The sequence below is a fragment of the Corapipo altera genome, unplaced genomic scaffold (genome assembly GCF_003945725.1).
Source record: "Corapipo altera isolate COAL_440 unplaced genomic scaffold, ASM394572v1 47, whole genome shotgun sequence".
Taxonomy (NCBI): domain Eukaryota; kingdom Metazoa; phylum Chordata; class Aves; order Passeriformes; family Pipridae; genus Corapipo; species Corapipo altera.
Genome location: NW_020884897.1, coordinates 3,278,127 through 3,297,163, shown reverse-complemented (window position 1 = coordinate 3,297,163; position 19,037 = coordinate 3,278,127). Strand labels below are relative to the sequence as shown.

At 38.4% G+C, this 19,037-nt stretch overlaps 1 long non-coding RNA gene across 2 annotated transcripts in view; it reads right to left on the bottom strand.

The window, feature by feature from the left end:
- Positions 1-16,257, bottom strand: part of LOC113949648 — a 42,840-nt gene extending 26,583 nt beyond the window's left edge. Inside the window, exons 1-3 of one of the 2 annotated variants that reach the window (XR_003528492.1) lie at positions 16,122-16,257; positions 13,829-13,885; positions 12,789-12,960 (exon numbers count right to left, since the gene is read on the bottom strand). This is a non-coding gene — a long non-coding RNA (uncharacterized LOC113949648). Of the gene's footprint in view, positions 1-10,907; positions 12,961-13,828; positions 13,886-16,121 lie in introns of those variants that run through there. The other variant, XR_003528491.1, reaches the window with a different exon arrangement.
- Between the last annotated feature and the right edge of the window lie 2,780 nt (positions 16,258-19,037).

Below are 19,037 nucleotides of genomic sequence, written 5' to 3'. Positions count from 1 at the left end.
GCACTTCCTTCTCCTGTGCTGCATTTGGACAACAGCCCTCCAAGTCCTCAGCCTCTGTTGCAGCTATGAAACATTCATTTTCCACAGGTAGAAAGGAACTAAATTACACACTGATCACTGTACTCAACTGCTCCTTCTGCCAACAGGGAAAACACTGTGCTGAATTTTAAATGAAGTGAATTTGGTAGATTTTCAGTGTGAACTGTATGAAGCCTTGTGCACCCCAGGGGCTGCAAAAAGGCAACAGGTTTTCAGTTGCTTGAGATTTCAGTGGGTGAATGGCAAAATCAATAAAAAAGATGTGTATCATTAGGCTTGAATGGGAATGATAATGTCCCTCCTGGCGGTACAAACTGGGGACAACCTGGCTCGTAGCTCTGCAAGAAGGGCCTGGGCAGGGGCTCAGGGTAATAGCAAACAGTGCTACCTTAGCAGAAGAGAATAGCCAGAAAGACAAGGGGGAAACTGCTTCTACTCAGCACTTGTGAGGCTGCATCTGTGTCCAGTTTGGGGCTTACCACTACATGAAATACATTTTCAACCTGGAAAGATTCCAGAAAAAGGCCATTTAGCTGGAGGCTGGAGGAGATTAAATCCAAGGAGAGGCTGATGGAACATGTTTGTTCAGCCTGGAGAAGGGTATGGGGGAATCTGATTGCAGCAGCCTCCTGCTACAGAAAAAGGAGTTTACCAAGGGTGGAACCAAAATCTTCTCTGGGGTGCTCAGCAAAAGGCAATAGTCACAACAAGTTGCAGCAAGACAATCTAATTTGACATAACAGGGAAAAAATCAGACTGAGTGATTAAGGACTGAAAGAGATTGTCCAGGGAAATGGTGAATTATCTACCTTGGGAGATTTTTGAAACATGACTGGACAAGGTCCTGAGTAACCTGATTTAAAGCTGCAGTTATTTCTTCTTTGGGTTAGATTATATGACCTCTGGAGGCTTATTCCAACTTGTGTCTTTGGTTCAAACTCATACTTATGGGCACAGCCATCTCAAAAGTTTGGAGATGGTCTGTGGTACCTCTGTCATGTCAAATCAAAGTACAAGAGATTGTTGCCTTCAGGAGACCAGGTGCAGCAGCAGCACTTTTGGAGGATCAGCTGGACTAGTGCCCTTTTATATATCCACTCTGCTGCAGTAGTTGAAGAGCATCGAAGGTTAGTGGAGTTTGTGTAGAGCACAGAAGAGTCTGTTATGCACAGGGAAGAACAGAGACAGCACAGCAGTTTGCCCAGGAGACCTGCATTCTTTTATCCTGCCCTGTTGTCACCAGCTTCACTTGATAAACTCACTGGATCTCTCCAGGAAGCCCCAATGAGACAGTTTGCTCACTTACTCAGAGACCAGTCCAGTGAGGTCCAAATCCTTTGGACAGCTTAATAAGATAAATATTTACTAATCTGAGTTACTATAATGGCAAAAGTGTTTACTGTCGGGGAGAATTGCTTCCCTCTGGTCTCCTCCCTGAAATTTTCTACAGCTGGAAGTTGCTCTTTCCTTCACATTGCCTGACTGCCCTCTGAACTCCCCCTCACCTCTCTCCATCCTTAGACTCCAATCTCAGTTCCACTTTCCACTCTGCTACTACTTCACTCACTCTCTTCTCAGCACAACCAGCCTGGGAGAACACTCACCTGCCATTTTTATGGATTTCACATGTCTCTCTCATTCCTGTAATTCCTGCTACCACTTTCTGCATTGTTTTGCTCTGTGCGTTTGGATGGTGTGTCAGCCCAGGTGTTTGAATGCTCATGGGAGTGGGTGTAGTAAATAAAATTTATAGCTTGCAGTAGTGGAAACTTCATAACAGCACCAAATATCTATGGTTAGGTGAGTGCAAACTGTGCAGGAATTCACAGGACCGGGCAAGAATCCATGGGGGAGCAAAAGTAGGGAGATATATTTGTATTTCCAAACAAGTCATCCTTCCTTTGACTCTGATCCCTTGCAGTCCCTCCTCTGGTTCACAGCAGCACCAAACTGCCGTGGTGCACCTTGTCTTGCAGCAGAACGAAGAAAACTCTCCCTATCTGCAGCAGGACACACACAGAAACAGGAGGGCTTTCTCATCTTCCCCAAGTTTTATGCTCCTCTCACACACTATCAAACATTACTGTTTTTTTAGGATTATATATTTTAAGGAAAAAGAAATAAACTATAGCTGATTACCCAACACCAAATTTGTGGAATTGTCTTTTTATTAACCAGAATTGAAATCAAACAGTTCTGTAAGAGCCCAAGATTAATGCCTGGTGTTTTAGACTACCACAGCTATGACTGGTATTGGGTATTGTGGTAAGCATGGGTTGCAGACAAAGCTTTCTGCTTCATGGAGATATCCAGAAATTTTCTCTTTCGATCTTGCCTTAATACCTACACACACAGAGGATAAATACCTAAGCCTCATCTTAGGAAATCTGGTCAAACAAATGAAAGCAAAGAGATGGAACAGAGAGGTATATTTACTAGTCAAACAGATTTTTTTTGTTTGGTTGGGGTTTTTTTCTTTTTAATGAACACATAGATTTAGAAAACTTCATTCTACTTGCTTCTGGGTAGCAGGACATTTTCAACACCCATACATTTATTCATTTTTTTCTACCAATGTCCAGCATATGTAGGTAGCTACCAAAGTTCAGGTATTTCCTCTTGCAATCCCAGGTTTCCAGGGAAGATAGCAATATATAAATGCATAAATTTAAACTGCTTTTTAAATCCCATTAATGTAATCAGTTGTACTTTGCACCTATCAGTCTGTCAGTTGTTACAATTAGAGCAACTTTTGAACAATAAACCTCTAAAAACATCCATCTTGTAGGTTTTGAAATAAATAAAATAGTATGTTAACAAACTCCAGGAAAAAAAAATTATGCTCCTAGCTCCTACACATGTTGACAGCTGCATTTTTAGGTTATATATAATAGACAGCAATCTTTGTTTGGAAGCCAACACACACTTTCCCAGTGAACTGCAGGATACACATAAATAATCAGGGCTGGAAAAAGGTCACCTCATGGCTAGAACTGGGGTTAGCAACAGCACCTTTCAAACCAACTGTTCAGAAAGCCTTAAGCAAAGCAAATCAAGCTAAGTGTAACATAACTGACTGTGCTGAAAGCTGAAAAAACTTAATCATAGGGATGAGCCAACCTTGAACCCCAACGCTCAACAAATTTTATTAAGAATTGACAAGTAGTAAGAGAAGTTACACAGTTAAGCTGTAGCTCAAGGGAATAAGTGTGCAAAAACAAGATGAGGAGCATTTAATAAGGCCCAAGGACCACCAGCTGAACTCGTGAGAATCTATCAGTAACAGTCTGGTCCCAAGGTCTCCTTATTACTGCAGCAGGGTACATATTAATGGTATATATTGACTTACAATAAGAGATTCCAGGAAATGTTCCCTTTTAACTTTTGCAAAATAAAATTTAGTTAACAGCAAAACCCAACATAATATATTTTCAAACTGTGCCTGTTTCCCATCAGAAAAACAAAATAGATTTCATCAAAACCTACTTGTCCAAAGGCTCAATTTTTGTAACTGAAAATTGAGTTCTTTTTCATTTCAATGCCCTTGGGTACTGTCTTGTGGTCGTGTCATGATCTCATTTGCTTTGTTAGGCCAGAATCCCTGGACAAATTTACCTGTACTTGCCCTTTATGCCTAGGGACTCCCATGCTGCAAACAAGAGAGCCTCTGCCCGAAAGTGGGAATTGTCTCCTAGTATTTTCATAAAGAATAAGGCGTTCAGAGCAGCCCACAAGTTGTGCCCAGAGTATATAGATATACCATGCTAAGAGTTGCTGCTTGGCAGGAGGAAAGGTGGCAGAGGAGAAAGCAGGATATTCAGAGGTGTTATACACTTTGCCACTGAATTGCTGTATGCCTTAAACACAGCTTCACAACACTAATTAGGAAGCTAAGCCTCGTGATTTCCTGATAGATTCTTAAATATCTTAGAAAAACCCTCAGGGAGAACTGTAAAAGGCAGGAACTCCACAACTGGACTGTAACTAAACAGAATGAGTTTTGAATCTCACTGCAATCTGTCCACAAAGTCTGCTTTCTGTCTGAAATTTCTTCTGTATATCCAATGGGAAGGAAACATATTGGCTTGTTTTCTTTTTGTCTTTTCTCCCAAAAGTTTCCTGTAAGCCAGATAACACATCTTCTCTGAGTTCTGAAGGCATTTTAAATTAATACTGCATACTTAATCTTGTTTTAACATGCCTTTTGATTGGTTTGTTTGGTTGGTTTTTTTTTTCATTTGGTCTGGGAGCTACATTTGATGGGATGCAACAGTTGTGCAATCCTACTGATTAACTGATGTTTGCTGTTACAGGAATGCCATGAAACTTAGTTGAAGTTCATAAAAACTTTTACAGAATCTTAAAGGAAACCTTAAAGGTAAGAAATAGTTATTAGAAAACAATGGAAGGACATCTGATGAAATGATATATAACAAAACTACAAAACAGAGGGTCTATGCAAATCATAACTAGATGAACACCCATTTGTAGCTCCTTTAGCAGAATAGAGGTGTTGAGTACCGTGTGCTGGAGCCTGGTCTCATTTACCTGAACTGCAGTGATGCAGTGGTGAGTTACTCCTGATTTACACAAACAAAAACAGAATCAAGCCAGGCAAGAGCCCAAGGGGTACACTTAGAATGAAAAGGAGCTCCACATTAGACAAACCCACCAGAGCAGGGGAATCCTAGTTTGAACTATTTTTATATGTCAATTGCCAGTCCTCTGACAAAACTGCCACTTATTATGTACAAAATCTTACAATCATGAGAAGAACATTTCTCTTCCACTAAGGGTATATAAAGTCAGTGTTTGGGAAGAGGCAATGTCCTGTCATGGTCAAAAAAAATGATCTGGTAAAAACAATTCCTCCTTCCTCACCGGTTGGACTTATTTCCTGTATACCCTAGCCAAATCTTTTTATTTTACTGACAGAGGGCATTTTTATTAGTTACCTGTAAGCTGGATGTTCTTTTGAGATAAATCTGAAGCACAATGTGAACTTTCTCCTACATCCCCAGCAACTATCCTAGTGAAGTTTCACTTGCAGCCCACACAGCAGTTGCAGGAGTTGTAATGGAATTACAGCACAGCTGGGTGTGAAGAGCATGATTGCACTTAAAGGTGCAGTTGCAGCTCTTGAATAAAAATTCAATATGCACGTGTCTGATGGAAAGGTCATTCAGAAATAGAAGTATTCTGGTAACATACTTTCTAGGGTAACTTCAACATATATTCAATGTCATGCAGGATAGTAGCTATTGAGAAGCTGTGAGGAGCAGCAAGTCCAAATGGGAAAGGTTTGCAAATAGGCTTACAGCCCACACAGGTTCAGCTAGTTCCTGAACTGTTTGCTTGACACTGATCTCATCTCAGCATTTAATCTTCAATATTCAAGTGAGTATTCACTTAGTTCTTATCACATGCAGCAACTACCTGCTTCTCATTACAACATTGCATAGAAAGAACAAGTCCCCATACAGAAAACCTCACCTTACGCTCCAATACTCCATTTTGGGCTGACTACATTGCACACTACTAACATATCCACAATGACTTGACCCAACAGAGTACCAGAAATCTGGGGGAAAGCCAACTATTAAAGACAGATCTGCAAAGATCTGTCTAAGTATCCATATTTAAGGACTATTATTCTTTTTCAAAGACCGACAAAAAATCGAGACTATGTCAGATGTCTGATAACTGTTATATAAGACAATCTAATACTGCCCTTGGTAATCCATTTGTTCCCTTGATAGCTGTATGTGGCAGAGAAAAGTATTTACTAATTTTGCCTATTGCACCTGAAACTAATTTGGGTTCCTCTGCCAGAAAAGTAACCAGCTTGAACAAGGGCAAACCAGAAGCAGGGAGTCACTACTTGCCATAATTTTATTTTCTCTAAGATAAATGGAAATAGTTTGTCTTTTATTTCTCTTTTTTTTTTTTCAATTTTCTAATACATTAATTTAAGGTGTGGTGTATTAGACATTCACCTAAAACCCCCTGAAAGAGAGATGGATTAATCAACATACAAGCAGTCTCATAGCTAAGCAGGATATCTAAAAACAGGATCTCCAGATTATTTCTCTTAGGTTTCAAGGTGAGGCTTCCAATTCTTTCAGCTTTTTAGCATTCTTGTTTCTTTTTTCCTAAAACTTCCCCAGTTTGTCATTAGCCTCACTGTACTGTGAACACAACTGGATATAATGTTCTTGAAATGAAATTGCAAATGCCAGCTATAGGATATATTCTTCTTGCTTACATGAAGACAATATTAGTCCTGTTTGCCAAGGAATTATCCTGGGAGTTAATATCCAGCTTATCCATCAACCAGAATCTCACTTAATTGTAGTCAGAGTGACTGTTTCTGGGACAATCTCTCCTCTAGTACCTTTGGTTTCTATTCTTTCTTCCAAGATAAAGTTGCCTGTTTCCAATTATTTGAGATCTCTCTGTATCATTTCTGTTCCTTACTTGGCATTTCCCCAGTACTTGAGCTATCTGTAAACTTTATCTGTGATAATTTAATTTTTTTTCTTTCAGAATATATGAAAAAACATAGAATGGAGCAGGAATTAATCCCTGCAGGAGCCCCATATAAGCACCTTTGTGTGCTAAGGCTTTCTCACTTACATTTATAATTTGAAACATAGTATTCAAGCACAATAATTTTGTATCTTTTACCTTTCTTCATCAAAATGTCATTGGTTATTAAGCAACACTCATTTCACAAACCTATCAATCAAAATTTTAATCCTATTAAAAACAAAAACTATTTTGAGAGGATTTCCAGGCTGCCAATCCATGTTGGCTACATTAATTGCATTATTTCTCCTGTATGTTTCTTAACTGATGCACTTTAACAAATTCATCTGTTATTGAATTCAGGCATTAAGTAACCTAGATTTCTAAACACTGAGAAATGGTACCTAAATGTAATTTTAAAACATTTTAAGTCCTTTGAAACTTTCCTGGTAGTCTAAAACATATCAGTGTTTATGACTGGTAAACCTCATCAGCCTCATCTTTTTAAAATCCCAGCTTTATATAATTCATTAAAAAAAATTTCATAAAAAAAAAGATTCAGTACTTACTTTCCCTCAACATCTTCCAAATTACTGATGAAAATAAAAGTACTTCTATTTGTGTGATTGCTTTTTCACCAATAAGGAGAAATATAATTTTTATCTCCTGTGCCACTTTTCTGTCATTGGTAACTGTACCATCTCACCTAGACTAATAGAATTCTTCAGGATTCTTTTTGTTATATAAGTGAAGAACTTTCTTACAGTTCTAAATGTGCCAGGCGCTGATTTTTCCTTTTCTGATTTTTGCCTCCATCTTCTATTTTCTATAATTAAATATATATTTTGTATGCATTCATATCTGCTTCTTTAGTAAGTATAGCTACTTTCACGTTTTTCTCTATACCATGTAAGGGGTTTTTTTAAGATAAAATCTTTCTAAGCTGTATTGGGGGCTCTCATAAAATTTTCTGAAATCCCTCAGTTCCCTTCTTCAATAGCCAACTAGTGGCCATTTTTACACATGCCAAATATGCATAGGTGCATGTCACAGTGTGTATGTTTCTACTTATTTAACATGCACATCTAAATACAGTAGTAATATTTTATTCTTTTCTCGAACAATTAATGCATCTATCTCAATCACATCAACTTTTAAAAACACATTGATGAGGAGATGTCATCATTTCCTTTCTAATTTTTAAATATTAACATCATATTTATTTATGGCGAGTACAATAAGTCTTTGGCTTGGAGATGATAATTTCATAGGGATTTTTAATATCCAAATATTTTACTTTTATATTATGGTATTTTCAACACATTGCTCACACTAAAGTCTTCCAGAATACACAATGTACTTTCCTTTATTAAAAATACTCTTTAGGAACTGTACTTTTGTCCTTTCATGGCTATCACAGTAGGAGAGAACTAAATTCTATGCCATGTTTTTCTGTTTTAAGATCCTGATCAGCAAACACGTAAGAGCGTTACCTTCAAATTTTCTGTCATGTGAAGACTCCTTTTCCTTTGACATACAACACTAATCCTTGGGGAATTTTGCTTCACTGGTCCTTCCTTGGTTTTAATAAATAAATTTTAACTCTCTCCATCATGCTTATTTCCATCTTGTGTGTCTAATGAGATGGGAACATCTGAAGCCTGTTGGTTCTTCCTACCACAGAAGGTGAGACAACATTGCCCAAACGCCTCTCCTACTTGTTCAGTATATTTCTGCTCATCACCTTCTATTTCCTACTATGTACAATGGTACCCCCTTCTCCTGCCTGGGGTGATTAATAGATAACTACTTTCTTCCTGAGTTTCAATTTCTTTGGTTGCTCAGCAGTCAGATCCCTTCTTCGTAGTGCTGGAGAACTGCTGCCAGTCATAGTAAGCTCCTCAAGAAATGTTAACCTTCACTGATATGCCACATTACCTTACTTAGCCTTTCATTTGCTTTTCCTGCTCTTTATCTGCTAGACCCATACTGCTGTATTTGAACTGAAGGTGGCAGCCAAAAAGGGACAGATTTGTATCTTGCTCCCTTCTAATTTGCCACAGTCTTCATACTTTCCATCTTTTGTTCTTTGAGGAGTTCTCTTTTCATGAAGACAATTTTTATCAGCCCAATTCAAAGAAGGCCAGACACCTTCCTTACATATCTTGCTTACTATTCACAACAATCTTTCCTTGTATCTAAGATGTCATATAGCTTGGCTCTGATTATACTTGCATAGCTGTAAATATATTTTCTTAAATGGAGTTGTTCCTGACATGAGTGGTAGGCCCTGTAATTTCGTAGCATAGCAACTCACTTTAGCTAAAATAGGGGTTTATTATGATTTTGTGAAAGGAAGATGCTTTCATTCTGACCTAGATAAGAATCTCTTTCTCCTCCCTCCTTAAGACAACTATGAAAATGAGACTGTAAATCTCCTATGGAGAAGAGACTTGGACAAATCAATAATTTATGTTATGATTTTGAGAGACTTTCACCTTGAGGAAGTGCCAGCCCTATCGTTATTCTGAAGATCTTGTTTGAAAATGTTTTCCATTACTAATCGAGAGAACCCTTTTTTTCTCTTATTATTTAAACAAGGCTCCTTTGATTTTCAGTGTGTGACACTTCAGAATGAAAATGGTGTCTGCATTAATTAAAAAAGCAGATGAGAACTCTTACTTTCCTTCCCCCTCACTTAAAATCCAAGTAAAATGCTGGCAGGCAACACTCAGCACGTAGTGCTCTACTTCCAACCATGAACCCCTTTTATAGATTTCTGTCATTTTAGCTGCTTCTGGCTAAAATCACTGGTTACAACAGTGACTTGGAAAGAAAAATGAGCAGTTAAGAGCAAAACGGGGGTACGTACACGTGGCAATTAAATAAGCCTTCTGCAAATCTCAGGCAGAGAGCATGTCAGTCATACAGTTCCTAAAGCAGACCTTGGCAGTGCCAGGTTCATGCTGAGGCCTTTGGGGGAAAAAAAACATACAAGTTTATGCCCACGCACCTTTCATTTGACCTCCACAGCTTACTCAAGTGCAGACTGCCCTGTCAACAGCTCGCTTCCCCAGATCCCTCTCATTGTTTCAAGAAATCTTCATTATGACTTGTAGCAGCATGTTCTAAAGCTGGCTTGGTTTATCCACAGGATCTCTTAGAGATTGGATAATTAATGGTCACCCATTCTTACCCACTGCACCGTAAGTCAAAACCACTCACTCAAAGTGAGGTAGCATGGCTGGGTCTGCCTACACGAAGGACAGATGCAAGAGCTCCTGGAATGGCACAACAAACAGCAATGCCAGGGCCAGTCTCTTCACGTAAGTTTCACATTTCCACCTCTAACACTGCAGGCAGCTGTGACATTTCCGAACCATATCTAGAGACAGCAGATGACCTTCGGGCCTTCTGGAAGTTGCAGAACTTGTGTCTGTCTGCTGTATGCCAAGTAAATTAATTCCCTTTACTTCTTTATAGCAAACCAAATCTGAGATGTGACAAAGGGCTAAGAAATCTGGCAGAATAGGAATTATGTGAAAAAAAGAAATTTAAAAAATCTTTTGTCTAGGATTTTCAGTGTTAGCACCAACTTCCACCCCCAGTGGGTTTAAACTTCATTCAAAATGAAGCACCACCCTGCAAAATTTTTACAGATTTCTGGAACGAAATTACTTCCTTTGTGCAAACATTCAAATACTCTTTCTCACAACTCACTGCTATCACTGTGAAAAAAAAAATTCTGAGCTATATGACGCTGGAAATATTCATCTATTTTGCTTCACAATATGTAAAAAAATAAGCCCACATAGTATTGAAAGTAAAAAAAAAAAGAAAAGAAAAAAAAACCACCAAAAAAAACCCCAAAAATTAAACTTTCCAAAACTTTTCAAGTTTTGATAGTCTTTATGTCATAGTCTTACATTACTAACATAACATCAAGCAGGGCACAAATCTAAAACAAACTCCAGAAACATAACTTTGCATCAAAACAGAATGCACGGTTTTATTAAAATATTTTCTTTTTCACACATAATTAAAAACAATGTAGGTAATGAATGAATTGATAGGATGGTAACAAAAGTTCATGGTCCCTGTACAATTTAAGATTATTCAACTCTTAACCTCAAGGCGAAAAAGAATAACTGTTGGGTTTTAAATAACATCAAAATTTGATTGAAACTCCCAGTACACATCAAGAGTTACACTGGGAAAGGAAACACTACAACCTCTAGATGTACAGATGTACAGATGTCTAGATTCAGATGTACAGACTGGGAACTATAAAGCTCCACGTCCCTCCTACTCCTAGTCTCACTTATTTCCTCCCCATTTTCATATTAGATTTTTTCTTTTTTCCTTACCTCCTTACCTTTTTCCTTACCTGCCCCTACAAAGCAGCTCAAATATCCACATATTTACACAGTATTCATGGCAGCAACTCTGTGACTAAGACAAACTGATGAATATGTAACATGATCTTAAAAAATGCATGTGAAATATGCAAAGGCATCAACTTAATGAATACTTTCATTTTGTCCTTTTTGTTTGCATCGAAGGGTCAGTTTATCAAAAAATGAGCATCAGAATAAATTACTTGTATTCTGAAACCCAGATAATTCATCTGGCTAAACAAGGAGAATTATTTGAAATTAAGCAAAGGACTGGAATTTGTCTACCATAGGGTGCAACAGAATGCACTTTTTAAATATCAGGGCATCCAGGACATTTTCATATGTCATCTGAGATCTTAAAAATGTGACGTAAGAAGTAAGCTTCCATCTTAGCAGTCAGCAACCAAAAACTATCTAAGAATTTTCACTGCCTTTAGAAGATTGTTGTAACAACTATTCATGTTGATTTCTGGAACTGAAATGTGAATACTTTGCAAAATGTAAAACCAAAAAAATGTTATTTCACCTACTTGCCCTTTAAGGGTGACAGAGATGGGCTTTTATTTCTGTAGTGGTGCATGATGAGTGTCCATACAGAAAACTACGGGTACAGTAGAAATACTCACTCAGAAACCTCACAAGCTGGTGTCTTTGGGTATTGCCTATGAAGTGCAACTTTAAAAAGAAAGAAAAACATAAAGGAACTACATATAATTCCAGTCAGTCTGGTAAGATGAGCAACAGCATGTAAGTTGGGTAGTTATCTCAAAACTTCAGCATTTATAAACAGTAGATTTCAGAAACAATACTCAGTGTAAAATCTGACATAACTTACATCTGTATGAAAGAGTTTAAATAATTTTGAATTGACACATTCCTAATAATTCCCAGCCATGTTTGTTTGGAAACAATTAAACAAAACTTGTTTAAAAAATAATCTGTTGATGCATTTTATTCATCTCTTCCGACTAATAATTCAACTCCAGAAGTTTCACCACAGTTTTTATAATGTATGCTTTTTTTTCACCTGGGTCATTTCTTACCCATGTGAAAGTTATATCTCACTTTTTGCCTTCAACAGTTTGAAAACTTTAGAGAAATCATTAATATTAAGAAGAATGCCAAAGACGATCGTTTTCTCATCTTGTCTTTGTTTCTCTTTTCCTCTGGGCCACATAAGGATGTTCAAGTCAGCAGAGACAGTGTTGCTCTTTAAAAAACTTGCTGATTTAATATTTAGTAGGTGATGGATTCCACCTCAACAATCAGACTCAGGAATAAAAATAGTCTGAATCCCACTCAGTGCCATCCACAAATCCATAGATAGAAACCCAAAGAATTGTACAGCACATTTCCTGCTCAGTAAGCTAGAGACAAGCTGCTGTGATTCCCTATATATACACATATATTCTGAGCTGATGCCTGTCAAACCAGCCCCTGGTTAAGTGGCAAGCATAATATAGCTTCCTTTCCCTAGAGGTAACTGTCCTCATTACTGAAGCGAATGAACCCCTAGGTGTATAATAGAATCTTCTTTAAAATATTCATCATATGACAGCTGATATTTCAGCCATATTTGGCTGGAATGCTACATTTTGGGAAATTTAGGACTCCATAATCAATTAACCTAGCATTTTGCTTGCCATCTAATTTTTTTTTTATCACAAATCATTAAACATTTATGTTAGTACGTAAGTTGTTATTCTCCCATTCAGGACTGAGTAAGACAAGCAGACCAGGGTTTCTCTTACAGCAATATCCATTAAAACACCTGGACTAGTAAGGCTGAAACTTAACACTTTCCCTCAGCCAAAAAACACCAACTTCTCCAAGATGAGTCACATCATCCAGCGTGGTTCTGTTTCCTTCACACTTCAGAATCAACACTTCAGGCTGTGAAAACCTCCCTCTGCCAACAGGTCTCAGGAAGATGATGGGCAGGTGGGGGGAATAACACCAGGGCCAGAATACTCCACCAGAAATCAGAACAAAGAATCTGTGTAGGGAGAGAAAGAGACAAATACAGCAGCAGGCTATTCAGCCCAAACATTTCCATTCTCAGACACCAAAAAATAGTTTTCTTTTTGCCTCTCTATTCTTATTTCTGTCTTAAAGCAAATACTGTATTTTTCCCTGCCTACTCTTCCTATTTTTTGACTACCTCTTCTTAATTACAGCCACAAACTTCTGTAGGTTCTATTCCACCTGCCCTTCCACTGTATCACCTCCCAGCACGAGTACCTGCTGCCTCTTCAATTTAACCTTCCACAACCCTTCCCTGTCCTGTTCCATGCACAGCATGTAAGGCAGGTACACAAGTGAGCCCCACCGGTGCAGACGGAGAGCGTCAGCGACATGCAAGGCTGCACAGGAAAGTTTACACTGCACTTGCTCAAACTTTGCAAGCCTTCCTGACACCAACACAGCATTCCAGCACACCAGCATCATTTCTGAGTGATTTCTCATGTGATTAGGGCTGTCTCTCCATTTCCACAGGATACTCAGACGTTGGTGGCAAAAAATCATTCTTACTCTCATCAGGGCTTGTTTGTCATCAGAACCCCTCTTTAATTTTAGTCATTTGCTTAGTTTTAGACTACTGATCTCATTATGCTGGTATAATTAAAATTATTTGCTGACAAATATTGTCAGTAAAGTAACAGTTGGTTAAATTAACACTGGCTTAGCCTTAGCTTTTTTATCAGCTTAACTATGCAGCACTGATTGATGAGCATTTTAAAGCAGGAATTCCTTTCTTCAGGTCAAAGGCAGAGAAGGAAAAGCTGGAAATTTGAATGTGATACGTCGACAAGTCTTACCAAAGAAAGTCAGACATAATTGTGCACAAGTCAAACCAAACTCACCTCTCCACAACTTCTCTGCAAGCTCAGTCATAATAACAAAGATTCATTTGGCCCAACCTGTTAAAACAGCATGACCAGAGCTTAATATCTTGGTCTACAATTACTGTTATAAGCAGTATATCTTGTTGTCTGATACTTATTTACTTTTTTGGCATAAATTGAGTATTTCTAGACCACAATTATTCCCACAGACAAAACTTAATTGCAATATTCATCACCGTATATGTCTAAATGATAGGGATGCTGGAGTGTTTTACAGTGAAAACACATCCAATTTTAATGAAGTTCAAAAGAAGAAATGTTTATTTATGGATTAAAGTACACAAAGATCTGCTGCTCACACTTTCTGAAATACTGACAGCTTTTTTTTTTTTTTTTTTAAGAGAGAAAGAGAGAGAAGGAGTGCAAGGGAAGGAAAGATTTCACATCTTGTACATAGTTGTGGTGAGTGGATCAATGTTCCCAGCAGACAGGCAGAGAGCTACTGGGTCTTTTGACACAAGTTGAGATCAGATGATATACAGCTGAAGTCTGAAGACAAAGTTGCCTCTAAGAGGTTGCCTCTGGTGAAAGGGTGGAGATTTTGTGCTGATAGCCTATTACAGCTGCAGGGGAATGTCTTGACATGTCTTGAGAAAGACTGCATACTTCTCTGTTTGGGGCTCAGCTTTACTACTGTTCAAATTAAGTGACATCTTTTTAACACTCCTAAAGTTCTGAAGAAAAAAATGAACAGTATCCTGTAAAAATTTATTTTCTATTTAATAGGTACTTAGGAGGAAAAAAAAGCATAACTTAATACCTAAAATAAGCCCTTCTACTGAAGACTTAAATTGAAAACAACTTTAAGAGAAGACGTGAAGGTTTCAGAGTGACATGTAAATATGATTTTCTATAACTTTCATAGAACTATGAAAAAAAAATTAAATACAGAGAAAAATTCCATTCTTGGATAAAATTTCCAGAACTCTTTTCCCTACTTGAATTTCCAAGCACTGCGTATTGAATGAGAGTTGCTGCTGATGGTCTTCAGAATGATTCACTAGCTGATGGTCCACAGAAATATTACTAGGGGGAATACCAACCTCCCTGAAATACAGATTCAGCCTGCTTGGAGTCAGATGTTGGGAAAGAAACTAGAAAACTGTGGCTGTGCATAGCCTTGACAGTACTTCACCAAAACAATAAGAACCCAGGTTTGCACAGGCTCTAGAAAGTTAACTGGTGCAAGAAATCTTGATTGTTTTAAAATTAAAAAAAAATTATTTTCATGGATTCTCTCTTCAGGCCTTCAGACTGGCTGTTCAGGCAATTCAGTTTTGGGATCGGTGTAAATGGGAAAAGGAAAATATGACAGACAGGTAATCCTTACTGCTCTGAAAACCACTGTTATCACTGACATCCTGTCAAACTATCCAAAGACAAGAAAAGATACAATCTGTTCCCATTATTACAGTCTAAATCTTTATGGATTCAACAACAGGAAAACAGTAAGTCCAGAGTTCAGCCTCAGCTTACATTTCAGGGATAGAGAAAGAAAAAAAAATACAAATAATTTGTGCTAAGCGAGCTAACAGCATGCTGCTCCAACACTCTGCCTCAGGCCATGCAGCCTCAGCTGCACCATCTGCCCTGGAAAGACTCCAGGGAGGAAGGAGCAGCTGAGAGTGCAACAAGTCGAGGATCCAGTATAACCATGACTGTTCTGTGCTACGAGTTCACCTGAAACCTCACCTCCCTGGATCCTGTTCTCAGACACCTACTTTCTTAAATTGTTATTTTTGATGAGGTCTCCTCTATTCAGCTGTCTTAATTACTTGTTTCTCTCTAAATGCTGGCTTCTTATGTCTTTCCACTGTTTAACCTTCTCCCTGAATTCACAAGGGACAGCATCTTGGGTAACAGGCACAGCAAAATGCCATTTACAATGGAGGTATTAGGTACCAGGAATAAAACACAGGATGAGATTGTTTTTAAGAGCAGTAAAATCCCTTCCAAAATCTTGTGACATCAATTATCAGAAATAGAGATAAAATGTATTTCCTATTTTCAGCAGCAAAATTCCCATTGATTTTAACACTGCAGGATATGTCCCTGTGCACTGAAACAAATCATCTGTATATGAATGCAGTCAGGAAGAAGTGGCCTCCAGCAAAGCAATTTTTTATCTTTTGGTTCTGAGGAGTAACAGTAAAAAGGTCTGTCCCTTCAGTCTGTATCTGTGAAGTCACCCACAAAGAGATGTAACATTCTGGATCACACTCTTTTGTTTCCCCTTTCTTTGACATCTTACCATGCTTCCCATTTTGTTTATACATTTCTCTTTTATTCTTGACATGCAAAAGTTAGTGACTTCATATGAGGCCATAATGAGATGGCTTGTCCTTTCTAAAGGTAGACAGCGTTAGTGAAGGAATAAAATCCAATAGTCTCCTAGAGGAAAGAAAAAGAAGGCAGTATGAATCATCTACAGACTTGATGTGAAAACTCCATTTTGGCTAGCAGATCAGAGAGCAGACTGGGGATATTTAAGTGCAAGTCTACAAATTCAGCTGGCGAATGTGACTATTGTACTGGCAGTGCAACAACACACACTCCCTTTTGCAACTCTCATTCACAAGAGAAAAAGGACAAGGAGGAATGACTCGTGAGCTGCCCTGTCTCAACCTGGGCAGACGAGCTGCAGCTGTCCCCTTGTTACACACTGTACACCCTAAAACCCCTTCTACTGACTTCAGAGGCAGCAATTCCCATGGGGCATCTCCACATCAGACTAGAAGATGCTCCTGGCAGTGCAGAGACTCTTCTCCAAAAATCCCTCCATGCTCCTGCAGGTGTACACAGGTCTGTGTGACAGGGAAGAAACCCTCATACTGAGGGATCAGTTTATGTCTGAAATATTTTGCTATTGTCTTCATTACGCCAATATCAAATCTTAAATTGCCTTTAGCAGGAGCAGGGTAGGAACCGTACATGGCACCACATGAGTTGCTGAATGGAAAATGCACATTACCTGGAAACTGCCTTCAAAACTCATTTTAAAGAGAGACTTTGGAAAAGTCTGACATTTTCGTCTTTGTAGATAGATTAAAAAAGATACCTGCAAATAATTTAGAAAGCTGCTAATGTTTTTTACATATATTTACATTATTTTCTGCTTTTCAACTCCGAAATCCTGATTTTTTCCACTGGCCTTACTGCTCTGCAGGCAAGCACTCTCTGTTGCTAACTCCTCATATTCCTGAGGTAAAGGCAAGACCTGTTCTTGCTTGAAAATTAGCATAGAGCAAAATTTAATGATCAGAAAAGTACACATTACATAGGCAATTGTAAAGAGTTCAGTGCTTAGGATTTTGAAGGAAGTTATTTCTATAGTTCACTTACGTGAAATGTTTTCTGAAATATTCATGTGTATATTTGAATCCATTCTTGGGACCTGGATGTCCAGCAGATAGATTACAAAATCTGACTTGCAGCTCTTTTATTATCAGTGCTTTCCACTGCCAAATCCATGTCCTCTGACATCTCTGATACAATCCCATCATCTCTTCAATGAATATGAAGTGATACCCAGCAGACTATCACAGAGTAGAGGTGTTCAAACGTGTTCAAACACTACAGGAGAGGGAGTCAAATGTCCTAGGCCAGAGAAGAATGTAAGGACACATGAATTAGAAGGAATGAGCAAAATGTCCTCTTCACTCACTGCAGTGGGTCCATGTATGTGTGTGCACATTGCTCCCCTTCATTCACAATCAGTTCACAGACTGAAGCCACCCTCATCTCTTTTCTGTTCCTGGAGAGGGACATGCAGCTACGCATGACCTCAATGAACATCAAACATGCTGTGAGGCGCAGAAAGGTATCTGTAGGAAAAAAAAAAAAGAGAGGAAGAAAAAAGCAGCACAAATATACTCTCTCAGGACAGAACAGTTCAGAAGAGCAATTAGAGGATGCAGATCCAGCCATTTGCTGTCAGTTCTTACCCAGTGCAGTAAGACTTAACTTACTGCACTGGTCAGTAAGAACCAGGCAGGGAGACTTAATTTTATTCCTTAAAGGGAGAAGACGAGGAGACATTAGGAAAGATCACCAGTATGATTCTGTCCTTACCATAAACGGAGGGGCTTACCAGGCCACTGTTTTCCATAAACACATTTAGAAGTTTGGCACATTTTGCCAACTGTGTGACCTATTTATATTCCATTGTATTTTTCACAAGGACAAATGTGCAAAAAACAAACTTCTGCCAATCCAAACATAGGCAGTAAGACAGAGCTGTCCTGTGATACTACAGGTACTCCTCAGAAAAACCTAGTAGGACGTTCAGAGGCTGTAAGGAGGAGGAGACTCATGTTCACAGCATGCTTCCATTCCTCTCCTGGGATCATACCAGAACACTGCAGGCTGTGTCTATGATAAGACAGCTTTCCATGCATGGAAAAAACAATGCCAAGGAATCTTTTAAGATAACAGTCTCACCAACTGCAGTCAAGAGTTTAATGAAGACATCTTTCACAAATCAAGGGAAGACCTCTGGAAACAATCCAAAAGAGGATGTTGGGGAGCAAAATACTGCACTAATAATAAATTGGGTTCCTATGTCCAAATTTTTTATTGCATTTTTGGCTATTTCCATCTGTAACAGCCAAGAAATATGAAGGTACTCTGCATAGAAAGTTATAATAGTTGCTTTACAGAGTGTATCTGAAACTCCCATTTCCCACACTGACATCCTTACCATTGAGATTCACAGTCTCAAATCCTTCCATTGAATTACTGACCCAAATAATGCATTACAGTGAGTACAAGCAGTGCAACAAAGTCTGTGCAAGTTTAGATGCAATTAAACAAGTACATGTATTAGTACGTATCAGATGCTTTTTAACTTACCTAGTCATCTTAAATATACAGCATTAGTCAACTATCTATATTTAAAAAGCAATACTACCCATGATACAAATGGTAGCATCCAGATTATGACAGGCAATGAAATTTGTGATTCAGGTTTCCAGGTTCTTGCAGGTGGAGATCAATAGAGTCAGCCAGACACAGCAATGTGGAATATGTCCTTGCCCATGGCAAGGGGATTGGAACTAGATGGTCTTTTAGGTCCCTTCCAACTCAGACCATTCTATGATTCTATGATTCTAACAGTAAACTTTCCTTTTCTCAGATGACCTTTTACAACTGTCTATTCCTTTAGGAT